The sequence below is a fragment of the Lytechinus variegatus genome, chromosome 4, assembly GCF_018143015.1.
Source record: "Lytechinus variegatus isolate NC3 chromosome 4, Lvar_3.0, whole genome shotgun sequence".
Taxonomy (NCBI): Eukaryota; Metazoa; Echinodermata; class Echinoidea; order Temnopleuroida; family Toxopneustidae; genus Lytechinus; species Lytechinus variegatus.
In genome coordinates, this window is record NC_054743.1 from 31,767,303 (window position 1) to 31,781,702 (window position 14,400).

Consider the following 14,400-nt stretch of genomic DNA (forward strand, 5'->3'; position numbering starts at 1 on the left):
ATCTCGTAAATAAGAAAATCAGGTAAGTATTTTCATGATTTAGATGCACAGCTCATCATCCAATGAGTGGTTTCAGACCGCCTCAGAGTTCTTCAGTTCCAGGTATTTTCTGATTGGGAAATTCACCCCTATCAGAAAATAGCGGGCAAATTTGGAAATGTGAAAGCAAAGTCCGCGTAAACTTCCTGAAAGAAAATACGGTAAATAGTAGGTACTTGTCAAAATTACAAGATCTTTCATGGGATTTTTCCAAGGTCGCAGGTATTTTGGCAATGTGAAAGCAAATTGCGAGAACTTTTAGCACAGCGTGTAGTAGGGAGCGGGCACCGTGGGTGGCTGCTGAGCCAGCAATTTTGAATCTCGCACCTTGCTTGCTTATCAGACCGTATACTGCGCATGTTTTGGGCCGGTGTGAATTTGGAAATTTACTTGCTTGAAAAAAAGTTTTCTTAATTTAACAGGGCTTCTTGTGATCGAGGCGTTTAAAGCCACCTAATTAGTGGGCAAAAGAAAAGTAGATATTCAATGCCTTAATGCCATCTGACAAGGACATATATTTGTTTGCCTTTACCTAATGAGCATATCACTTTCATTCATATTTTTTATGTTTGGAATTGTCAAGAACCATAATAGAAAAGTAATTGTCGCCTACATAATTGGTATAACACATTCAATTCAAGTAATTGTATTGTAGTTTCTATAGATTATTATAGAGAAAATGCATCGATGACTGTCAGGGTTTGAAAAGAATAATACCAAAAATTATTGCTCTAAATAGAGTGGAAATTATTTGTCAGGATGTAGAGCTTATGAAAGCAACTATAAATCTGCATGAATTTATTACCTCAGAGCAATAATTTTCATTTTATGTCATATGTTGCAATCAACTCGTTTGTAGAGAGAAATGTTAATGTGCCCCTCTCTTTTCAGTCATTGTTTAGCTGTAGGCCTGCCTTTTGTTGCAGTTTTGCATTAAATACCACACAGAATTAAAGATACGCATAATCAATGTAATTACCTCCAATTTACAAAAAAATGTGAATTTCAATAGTTAATAGTTAATTTTTTCTGAAATCCACTGAAAGTCCTTGTAGTATATTTGCGAAGAGAGCCCTCTTTTGGTTGATATGATCACGTGAACATGTTCAGTTGATTATGTGGAAGTTCACCTCTGAGAAATAGTACAGATTTTTGAAAGAAATTTTGTCATGAAATCGATGAAAGTTTGGAATTATTGCTGAAATAAAAAATTCTTTTAGCCAAACAAGAGATATCTGTATGTTGTCACCCAAAATAGGAAAAGAATGACATTGATCGGTGCAATGTCAGATGGATTAAATTCTTGCCCCGGAATAGACGTTGATCGATTCTATGGATTAGACTGGATTAAGTTGTTCTTCCGGCCTTTTAATACAGAGGTAACAGAACTTTTGCAAATTTGATAAACTTCTTGGTTGAAAAAATGTAGGTTAGGGGAAACAGAGAGATCTTAAAGACCGCCTCTTTAATTGTGAAATCACTTGTCAGACATTTAAAGTTTTCATAGATCCATTTCTTGTTAGGAAGTTGGATTAAGTTCAGATTTTCCTGCAGATTAATGACAGAGAAACGTTTCGTCATTTGATACCATCCTTAAGTCAGCTTATCTGGTTCTTTGTAGGTTTCCATAAATGTATGCCTTTTATTCTCCCCCCCTATAAGATTAACTAGAGACAAAGTAATTCCCATTCAAGCATTGTGTTTTATGCCTACCAGATTTTCTCATAACTTTCTAAGTCTTGAGAAAGACGGTTTTAGCGAATATTTATAGTGGAGAAAATATTTGAGGTCATTTTTTTGACTTACGAACATATATTCGGAGTATTTCTCAATTCATTTAGATCTAAAATGCATTTGTAACAATCTGATAATTTGCTGTTACAGTTTGACAAGATTTTCTATAGCCTGGTTGTAAATCTTTACTGGTGTCATTTTTATTCCTTTAGTTTCTCGACTTTGACACTGCACAAAAATACTTTATTTATTTCCAATACTTAAAGAAATGTAAAAAATGTTTTGAATTCTATCTCTTGTGATTTATTGCCCACTCCAACCGTCTTTAGTTTAGCTCTAAAGGAAATTCAACAAAAACTCATCTAACTTTCATGTTTCCCCAATTAATTCTAGTGTTGAAACAAGTCCGCTCAGGAACACTTGTGAAATCGATCTCTGAACATGATCGGCAGGATGTGTTTAAGATTTTACGATAGCATTTCGTCAGTCCTAATTAAATCTTAATTGAAGAATTCCTTGCGGCTCCTGCAATCCATAATCCTGGTTTAAACCTCAGAGCCACCTACGCTATAGATGCAACCACGATGACGGCTGTATTAACCCAAGCCATGTCGGCTGACACAGTTTTTTTTTCTCACTAAATATGCAATATCATTATGTGTTGATACTGAAAGTGTAAAGAAAAAAGAGAAACCGTCCAGTAAATTGTAAGAAGATTAATCCTTTGACCCCCTCTCATCCCCCCCCCCCCCGACTCCCATTATAAGTTAGACAGGAATCACCTGTGCTTTGAAGCGACGTTTTGAAAAATATCCGAGAAAATTTAGACCACTTTATGTATTGGACCTAAATATTTTATTACAGGGATGGATGGTAAACTGACAAATGTGACAATTTTTGAAATTACAAAATTAATATACCTATTTTATAGTATCTTCAGGCCTGTATCAAATGACAAAGTTTCTTAGATACCCCTTTAAACTGAATCATATCAAATTGCTTTAAATTCTGTTTTTGTCCATAGGGTTTTAATACAGTTTTCACCATAAGTATATGTACTGTATATAAATCTGGATATCTTGATTAATTAACCCAGGATACTGCATGTAGACATATTGGCATTGTGTCAGAAGGATTGGATTTAAATTGATATGAATATATCCCTAGGCTATTATATTAAGAATAAAGTGGAATTTTGCCAATAAACTCATTTCTGGAATGATATGTGGATCATTTATCATGAGACGCCTGAGTTGAATGCACTTAAAGGGACCCAAGAAGTCTTCCAAGTCTTATTAAACACCGTTCTCAATACCTTCCTAAAACTAGTTTAGTGGAAACTAGTTTTACGTGTAATGAGAATGGTCGAAGCTATCTTGGAAGCAATCTTCCGAACCAGTTCATAAAACCACTGCGCGATGTAGTTTTCAAGATTGCTTTGCCTCGTTAAACTGGTTTTAGCGTGAGGACACAACTGTTCTTCTGGAAGCGATCTTCACACATTTTGAGCACCCTACTCCGCACGACAGGTGTAAAATGTATACGCTGAGGTTTCGAATTTTTCGTGAAACGTGTCACCCCACTGAGAGCATTTCCATAACAACAAGTTTGCTTTACGTGAAGTGATTTTGAAAACTACTTTCGTGTGATCAAATAGGAATGCTAGCAAAGCGATCTTCCAAACTGGTTTCCTAAACCGGTTTCCAGCAAACTAGTTTTAGAAAGCATAATGAGAACGGTGTCTTTAATATTAACTGTATGTTACCTAAATTAAAAGGTTTTGGAGGGATGAATGAAATGTTAGGATAACAGCAACCATGTTGAGAAATCTGTTTGTAGTAAGATGAAAATGAGTCATAGTTTTCAGATTGCAAGTTCTTGGTTCTTTACATAATTCTATTTTGATGCCTTGCTCTTTCTTTTTCATTCTTTATTTTGATTTTAAATGTTTTTTTTTTCTAACATCTCCTTTTTTCACCCTTAACCTTCCACCTTCCTAATTTCTGTTTGAATTATTTCACTATTTATGGATTTCGCTGTCTTTCTTCTCTCTCTCTCTTCCCCTTTTGTTGTTTCTGTTCTTTTTATAATTCTCTTTTTTTTGTTCCAGCTTATTACTTTCTCCATTCTTTTCCCTCTATCTCTCTTTCTCATTCCCCATTGCCTCATTTTTGCCCTCTTCTTTTGTCCCTTTTATTCTCACCATTTTTGACTTCATCTCTTTCATTTGCTAACTTTTTCTTCATCTTCCAATTAACTGTGCCATTCTTCCTTATAAATTTTGATTAGTGCATGGAACAGCTATTCAGAGTGGAACATCCATTTGCAAACATACAGACTTCTTGACTATTTCTGTTTACCACAGCTTATCAAAAAGAAAAAGAAAATAGTGTATAGTACTGAGACTATCTCTGTTTCATGCTAATCCATTTCCCCCGAGCATAAGTTTTATGACCAATAGAAACAAGCTTTGGTTACTGGGTCCCACATCTGACCAATCAGAATCCAGCAAAGTATCAATAAAGCAGAGTTGGACCTACAATGGTAGTCTGCAGGCACAGACCCTAGAGTTTCACAATTCGCATAGTACATAATACAGAGTCTGACATAGTGGGACTAGATTCACTGTGTACTGTGGATGGCTCTACTCTTATTTGACACAGACTGAGCCTATGGAGTCTAGTCTTTACTCCAGTCTCCAGACCTTTTATTGGTTAAAGTGTGTTTCTTTTACCTTTGTCATGTTTTATTTTTACTTTACTATTATTTTTTATTCTTACGATCTTCCTCTTTTTTCATGCCATGTTATCCATTACTTATTTATTTTCCATCATATATAACTTAATTATATAATATTGTTGTTAGTTTATTAGACTTCATACTTGTACATTCAAGCAATGTATTCTATTTTTTTAATGTGTGTTTATCATTGATTAGTTTTTTTTTTTTTTTTAAAGATATTACATGTACACACTGAATACTATTTAGTCATGTACTTGAAACAAAGACCCTAGCCTAGCCGTACAAGCCCTGCTTTTTTCAGGGGTTCTCCTTGTCTTTCACTCAATACGTAATTAGTTATTTGCTTTCTTTTTTCTACTGTAACAATGATTTATGGTTAATTGATTTGCATTTGTAAAATGTGAAATCACACTTGTAAGATAAAATGTATGTGCAGAAAGAAAGACAAATAAATATCTTATCTATCTTATGTGAGTCTGTGCTTACACCAGGCCTGGCTTACACACAATTATAATGGGCTGATCAATTTTGTCTTCCTCACGGTCTGATAAACCCTGGAGCAAGATGCTGTATGATAGATAGTCTTACATAAGGAGACCCTAATATGGGGGTATTGGTGTTGGTTTTGGTGGTGATAGTGATAATAATAATGCTGATGATAATTATATAATTGCAATTAATGGACCTACAATAGAGCACAGCCTATGAAAGGCCAGTGGTCTTTGCAGGCTCCCCCATATTCTTTGTATTTATGCTCATAATTCTTCTATTGTATATATTAATGGCATTTGAATATTTTTTACGAGAATTGGAAATAAATAAAATGAAATGAAATGTATCCTCCAAGGGATGTGATAGTGAGGGTTAATTGCTTTGCCCATGAATACAATCACATCGTGTGAATTTTCAAACATTGGTTCTCTAGTTATGAAACCATGAACATAAAGCCATTTAGACACTTTCAAGTGGATTTAAAAGTTAATGTGGAGTTTCCAATAGCTATTGTTTATTGTTCTCTCTTGTAGAATGAAGTTTGAAAAGACTTGAAAGTTTTTATGATCGATGTTGAAGCACGTTATACTGCTCTAGTCAACTTTGTGCATTGTATTTTCTATAGTGCTTGTGATGATGACGATGGTGATTGATGATGATAATGATGATGATGATTATGATTATGATGGTGATGGTGATGATGATAATGATGATGAGGATGATGATAATGATCATGATGACAATGGTGATGATGATAATGATGATTATGATGGTGATGGTGATGATGGTGATGGTGATAATGATGATGATGTTGATGATGATGTTGATGATGATAATGGTGATGATGATGATAATGATGATGATGACAATGGTGATGATGATAATGATGATGGTGATGATGATGATGATGATGATGGTGATTGATGAAGATAATGATGATGACGATTATGAGTATGATTATGATGATGGTGATGATGATGATGATGATGATGAGGATGATGATGATAATGATGATGATGACAAAGGTGATGATGATAATGATGATGGTGATGATGGTGATGATGATGATGATGGTGATTGATGATGATGGTGATGATGACGATTATGAGTATGATTATGATGATGGTGATAATGATGATGATGATGAGGATGATGATGATAATGATGATGATGACAAAGGTGATGATGATAATGATGATGGTGATGATGGTGATGATGATGATGATTATGATGACAATAGTGATGGTGATGGTGATGATGACGCAGGGGCGGATCCAGGATGCTGATGGTAGTAATGGTGGCAATAATGATTATATTCATGGTGATGATAAAGACAACAGCATCATATTTGGAGGAACTTTGAAACCTAGTTTTCTCAAAATGCCACCCAGTTAATGAACCCCTTTTTAACATGATTATTACATAATATACATACTGTATTTTACATGAAAAATGGATGAACCATAAATCTGAAGAAAAATAAATATTGAATTGAATTGTATTGTATTTTTTTTTACACAATTGGAAATTGCAATCTTATACCAGGAAACCTATTTCCTGTATGTTCCCTATACGTTTATAGCTGTATTTCTTCCCAAGGCATGTAATTGTTTTTTAATGAAATGTCCTCGCTTCATAAATGTTTTATTTTTTTCAACCAATTAAGAATTCCTGCACTTCACATAATTATGGTTAGCCTTTGTAAACTTAATGAGCCTCTAAATTAGTTTCCACATGTTTTATTGCAATATTGTGTCCCTGTATTCCATGTTTATCATAGGTTGTTGACCAAAATTCATTGTTGGGTTGTCCTTAGTAGATGGCCCTGAATTTGATTTCCTATTATATCTCAAGGAAAAAATTGTTCCATTGTGTTTTGGTCATATGACTCACTGGGTACAGTTAAAAGAGGTAATGGTCTTGTTATAAATAGGTTGTGATATCATCTATTTTGTGGAGGGGTACAGTGTTCAGAGGGGGGGGGGGGGGGGGGTCATCATTACTGAAATGATAAAAAGTTTGTGATAGCATCTGTTTTTGGAGGGGTACAGTGTTTGGAGGGTGGGGGCATCATTACAGAAATGATAAACAGTCTGTGATATCATCTATTTTTGTTGAGGGATACACTTTTGAGTTGGGGGGGGGGGGGCTCATCATTACCAAAATGATAAATAGTCTGTGAAATTATCTATTTTGTTAAAGGATATACAGTGTTTTGCGGGGGGGGGGGGGGGGGGGGGTCATCATAACAGAAATAGTAAGTATGTTATATTATCTATTTTGTTGAGGTTTATGGTGATTGAATGGGGATGGGTCAGTACCAAGAACAACCAAACACCAAGGTTAAACTCACAAAATCTTGTTGGAAAAATTGGAAGTATTTTGATTCGGGTTGATTTTATATTTCTTAATATTCAAATTTCATAAATTGTCTATAATGACATACACTATTCATTACTTCCTTTCATGATTTTTTTTTGCAGATATATGAATTATGGATTCGGTCCCCTTTCTATAATTTTTGTTTTGTTTTCTGTTGCCTCTTGAAAAATGATGGTCATATAATTTTCTTTATTTGTCAGAGTCCGATATGGATTTACATTTTCATTCTGCTCTAAGAGAATCCATGGCTCTAGACATTTAGACCAACTCCCCCAAATAACAATAATAAAAAGAGAAAAAGGAAATCTAAATGCATAAATGAAAGAAAAAGTAGGAATTCATCCTAATAGCGTGTCATTGACAGAGTTTGTATAAATCTACCCCTTTTTTTACCATTTTATGTGATTTTGATGATTGTACTGGCTTGATAAGAAATTTTGGGATTTCCTCTTCTTTTTCCCCATTGTTTATTATTGTGTACTATTTTACCAACCTTGGGAGAGAAGATAACAATTGAATTTAGTTTCTGTTAAATTATTTACCTTATTTAAGTAAATTTTGCAGACTGTGTTGTCATGAAATGGAAGTAAACAAGATTTGATTTCAAAGAGGGACCTATTGCACAACATTTTAAAGATTGTGGCAGGTCTAACCTCTTTATACAAGGCAAAAATAGATTGGTACAACTTCTTACTAGGTGGCATATATCGCTTTATATGGGAGAAAAGTTGACTTTATTCAAGGAGGTTTGGTTAATAAGACTAATTTCCTGGTTGTTGACAAACTGGGTTTCTCCCTCGCCTGAGCAAGCAAATGTCGGGTAGTGACTTCTATTCTCTCTTCGTTGTGGTTGTGTATCCTTTGGTTTTGTATGGCTGGCTGTCTGTCATAATCCTGACCCGAACCTAGCCCAAGCACCGTGACAGTGACAGTGACAGCTATCGACCAGGAAAGAAGGCGATATATGAAACTATAACCTGACCCGAACAGTGATCAGCTCGGCTTCTGTCGGGGATTCTCTCTGCTTTACGTGGAATTACCGTGAGATAGACCAGCGTGCGGCTGATGTCATTATTTTGTTGCTAATCACTAATCAGGACATTTCCTATTTTCTTTGTGTTTCGTCTTCATTACAGCCAAACATCACCGGATCATACCATGAATAGGAAAAATGGAGGAGGTGAGTACAAATTTATTCATTTTTTAAAAAACTTAAGTAAAGACATTTAGACATATACTAGACCAGTTTGGTTTTAAAATATTGTAACTCCCGTCAGCCATAGTTGGAGGCTGCCAAATTTTGTAGAAAGAGCATTCATTGGATAATGCATGCATGTGGTAGCTCTGTTGCTATGTCAGTAGAAAAAAGTGGTCGTTTTAGGATACTTCAAGCCCCCCTCCAAGTTAGACATATTGATTAAAACGCGTTCTGTATCTGTACCCATATTAATCACATTAATGTTTTTATGTAATACTTGGTTATGAATTGTACAGAAACCATTAATGTTCCTCCAGGTAGCTAAAGTGTCATGTGACCTATGATGGTCTCTGAACTACAGGGAATTTATTTTTAAAAACATGATGAATTGAAATGGTTGTTAGCCAATGACATTGAACTAATGCGCCAAGTTTTCTTCCAGTTGTGAGTGAGGGTAATTCAGTCTACAAACTCATTTTCTTAAGCTTTCGTGTCAATTGAAAATTTACTTTATTTTGAATGTATCTTGTTTCTGCTGTTAAAATTTGTGAATATAAAAATTGAGGGATGTTATTACACATTTGAAAATGGAAAGAATAATAGAATGGATAAGTTGATTAATTAAACTTGGATTTTATAATGGTAGAATTAAATGAATAAAATGAGTGCAATCACAGGGGTCATTTTCAAAATTAACTGTCAAATTATGTTTTATGTTCTAGGGTTGTGGCTAAGACTGGGTCATTTCTGATATTTATTAGTGGTTTGATGAACACGATTTTTAGGGGTTATAGGTATTTATATATCTATCAAGATAAGTGAAAATAAATTTCAGATGTTGCTTTTCAAAAGTGTCATTGTTGTGTTAACATAAAAAGCAACATCATTATTTAGTGAGCAACTAAGCATGCATTAAAATAAAGGGTAAGAGTGCTCACATTAACTGTAAAGAAGGTACAATTTTTCCCTGTGAACACTGAAAAGCATCATTGCTATATGTATATAGTAATTTTGCTCAAACCTCAAAGGGTGCCACCATTTTGGTATTTAGAAGTTCTCTCTCATTATGAGAACTTCTATCCACAGTTTATCTTACAAAAATTTGGTCACGGTAATATATTAAAGTAGGTTCCTCTTGGTAAGGAGACCAGGGAAAAAGTTAGGGAATTTCCTTTTGCACAAGAACATGTTACAGTTCTTTTATGATTAACCCAAAATAGAAGTGTACAGCCAACAAGATAATGCAATGTATGCTAAATTCCATGTTTCTATTAAAATTTGATTGTATACCAAAAAAGTTGGATTTTTCTCTGGTTTCTGTATTTTTTTTTCCCGTCTTATTTTGTTAACGTAAATTTATCCAGTTTAGATTTGTGTAAATGTATTAAAAGTTTACACGCCTTACTCTGATTTTGTTAATGTTTAGAGGTATCTTTTTAATGTGTGTATGTGTGGTAATATTTACTCTATTTTAGGGGACCCCGAGATAATCTTTCTTTTTTACGACCTTGCCATGATTTGCTTCTATGATGTATCATTGAAGGATCATGTTATAGCACTTGCTATAAAGTATCATTCAATTCTCACCGATAACCCGTGTCAAGTCACATGACTTCATGTTCTATAACACATCGTTCAATTAACGAGTTTCCTTCCCGCCGGTTGCCGTAAAAGGGGGTCGGCATTTGCGATAAGAGACCGATGCTATGCACGAGTCACGTCTTGATTGCTACACGTGCAGTATCGTCCTGTGTGAGGTTGCTGGTTGGATTGCCATGAGCGGAAAGACACCTAGAGATGTCATTTATTTGAATTATGTCCCTGCACTTGAATGCTACTCCATAGCTGTTGTCTGTATGGAATTATAATTCAATTAATGTATTTCCTCTTTCAATCTTTTCACATTTAGAATGATATCACAAATAACATTATTTACAAAATATAAGTCAATCTGTAGTTGAAGAATAGCATAAAATTGAAAGGGGAGGCTGACTAAATGACAGAGCTTGGATAAGGTGAAGGCCACCTTTTATGAATACATATTATTAATATTAATCTAGGTGGATGAAGAGATTCTTATGATTACAGAATTCAGTAGTCAATTAGTTAAAAGGTAAATAAAAATGCTTAATTTTGGCAAGAAACTAATTATGCTGTAACTGGTACATGTAATTTGTCCAGACAAGCACAAAATATTATGCAATATCATGTCATCACCAGACCTGTAACATTGAAAACATTGCACAATCGGACAGTCCCATCAAGTAAGGCTCCACACTAATATTTTTCTTGGTGGCCCTATCGGTCAACCAAAATCATCAATATCATATTTTTGGTGGCCTGCGAAGCAACTTCGGTAGCCCTAAAACAATAGAAAACATTACAATTTAGCAAAATTTTGACAACCAAACTGGGCCACTAAATGTGAGCTTTTACAGAATTTTGGAGGCCCGACTCTCAATTTAGTTTGCCCTCTGCCACCGGGCCACTGCTAACATCGAGCCCTGCCTAATCAATTACTTTTTTTTGGGGGGGGGGATTTTTCTTGAAGAGCCGTGAAGGAAGTGACTCAGCACATTCAGGAAAGTTCTTCTGGAAAAACTTAGTAATTATGTTTGAGGAGTATTTCCTCTGCCAATTCATGTAATCTTACACAACTTGGTTGAGTGTAGTAATTAGCTATTTGCACAACTGAATTCCACAAAATTGTTGGTTTCTAAATTGAAGTAAGGAGCCTTGGAATTTGTTTATAGAGGATATGTTGTGGCAACATATTTATTTATTTTGGTTTGTTTATTGACTTTACTTTTTAACCTCAAATTTTATATTATGCATCCCATTCAATAATTTCACAATTATATTTATTTTACCCATAATTCATTTTTTTTCCCATTATGTCTATTATTCAATCTTTCTTTCTTTCTTTCTTTCATCCATCAATGCCATCGTTCCTATTATACATTCTGTATTCCATGTCAAATATCTTGGAACCCACTGTTAGATAATTTCTTATGCACATTTGGTGTTTGTTTCTAGCGTGAAACAAGTAACATTTATTTCAATTCAGTTCAGTTCAATTCGGCCCAATTCACTCACTATTATTTAGAGGAACATTTCTTGTCGAGCAGTCTTTACCTCTTACTGCCTCAACTGTCAACCCTACTTTAAAATAAACAACAGAAATATAGCCATCACCCGTAATTACTGTGCCGAATTACAGCCCCTTTCTCAGTGTTCACCACTTTTCTCTGATAGATAGGTAATCAGGCGTTATCTCCTCAAAAGGTTGATATCCTGTGAATTACTTTGAAATTAACCCTGATGTTTTCCAGAGGGCTGCTTGCCTGAATACTGCCGTATCATTTGCCATAGATTAACAGTATCGAGCGTGAAGGGGGTTCCAGTTAATGTGATATGATTAGGTGACAGAAGCCCAGGAAAGCCTTTAGCAGTTACAGTCTGGCGCAGGTGTATCTTGAGGCCAATTACGTATGTATACGTTCACAGGGTTTATCAAGGGTTGAACACTCGAAGACATCACTTGCTGGTCAATGCAGGACTCTTATGTACAGTGGCATGAAGTAAACTGATTCACTCTAAATTTCAAGGATTTGAAATAAATTCAGACTGACTATGAATAGTGATCAGTGGATTTATAGTTAAACTGCGTGGATTGGAATTTAAAGCTAATAGGTTTGAATTCAAATCTTTTAAGATTTAGAGGTAAATCTTTACCATTAAAAATAAATCAAATTTTCAGCTTTTTACTATTCACAGCCCATCTGGATTTGTTTTAAGTCCTTGAAATATTGAGTGTAGGGGTAGAGTCATATGGTGCAGTTTATCCAAAATTGTGTAAGTAAAAGCAACCAGTCCTGAAATAATATATAAAAAAAACGTTAAAATTTGGTAATCAGATTGTCCGTAAATCAAAGAAATTTAAATGAAAGAAATATGATTTAGAAAGTAGTGAAATTCTAAAATCAAATCATGCATTTTTGGGGTGATTTTGTAAGGGGTGGGGGTGGCACTCCAGCCTCCAATACCCCATTACAAGTATTTCAGTGTTTATTTAAAAAATGAATTTTTCTTTTTCCAACAGACCTGGGGCCCATTGCATAAAACTTTTTACCTGAGAAAACTCTAGTAAAAACTGAAAACTAAGGTTAGTCTGATTTCCGCCATTGACTTAAGCACAGGGCAAAAACTCCAGTAAAAACAACCTGAGTTTTCTCAGGTAAAAAGTTTTATGCAACGGGCCCCTGGAAACCATTACCTTAATATAATTTTTTTGAGAATATTTCAATATTATGCAGTTTTCAAATACCTTTTCTTGATTAATGGTAAGCAACATTTTAAATCAAGTCTGCGTGACTGATCAACCTATGGCAAGCATTCAAAATAGCAGTAATGACTTTTTAAGTTGAATAAAAAAAATGAAATTACAGGGGCTTTGAAGTTCATTGAATATTCTAATTGAATAAACATATTCGCAACAAAGCGGATATAGATATAAATATGAATTATGAAGGATTTGATATTAGAAACATGCTGATAAACAGAGAACAAGAAAGCAGAATGAAATAATAGCACATGAATATTTTCATTTTGCATTTTGACTGCTCTTAATATTCTAGAATATAACTTAAGCAGGCCACCTGTATCCAAGTGTTTGAATACAATGTAAAAAAAAGTTCTATTATTATCATATTGTGGTGTTTTTCCCTGTTTGAAGTTGTTGACTTCATTGCACTCTATTGACTTTGTTAGTGGTTGATTGAATTTGCCAAAAAATAGTTTTCAGAAGCAAATAAACACAGTTTCGTGCCAGACTAACTAGAAGAACACGAGTTCAATTTTTTTTTAAGTTGAAGCTCACTGGTTCAAAATTATTACCATATAATATGAAATATCGAGCAGTGTGGCTCAGTGGTAGAGGGCTCGCCTCATGAATGGGAGGTCGTTGGGAGTCATACCAAAGAATCATCAAAATAGTCCTTCTGCCTTCGTGCTAGGCGCTCAGGGTTTTACATTGGAGAAGGTTACTATAAGATGTTATTTTTTACAGGGCCTGCTAAAAGAACAGCTTACAGCTGACTAGGTACCCTGGGTAAATACGAGTTATGAATAATATAATATTTTAGATTTGGTCACTTCAAAGTCACTTGAAATTTTCAAAGTTCATTTTTCACTCCAAATTCACTCTATAAATTTTGGTTTACTAAATTTGGTCATAGTAGTAATTTGTTTCTAAATGAAATAGTCTAAACTTTTTTTAAAAATATAACAACACTGTTGAGTACTGTGAAATTAATGTTGAATTCAAACCAACAGTTTTAGTAGAGATATAATTAAAGGTAAATGCTAGTTTTGGTAACGATATCAAAATGAGTTCGTACAGAATCCAATGAAATGACCACAAAAGTGTCTGTTTGTATTAATAAAACGTATGTGCCAAAGGATTCTGGAAAAAAAATCGTGAAATTGCTGAGAAATCAGCAAATAAGCAAAGGATTCGGGTAGAGCGTTGGCCCGACGCTGTAAGCAATAATTATATGTTGTCCCACATGCACTTATCTGTGTTGGGGATCTTCGGTGTGAACATTTTTCAGCGTAGATTTCAAGATTTCACAAAGTTCAGTTAATGTAACTGTACCAGATCTAGATCCTCGATGATACACTGACAATTAAGCCTTGTTTTACAGACTTTCTCATGAAATCAGTGTTTACTGCAACTAATGGAATTTCTCTTTAATTTAGAAACTTTTCAATATTATCCTAATATTTTTTGGCACACTCTATAGTTGAGAAGT

The 14,400-nt window shown here is 34.5% G+C and overlaps 1 pseudogene; it reads left to right on the forward strand.

Annotated features, from left to right (window-relative positions):
• LOC121413848 overlaps window positions 1-14,400 on the forward strand; it is a 76,633-nt pseudogene that overhangs the window by 15,906 nt on the left and 46,327 nt on the right.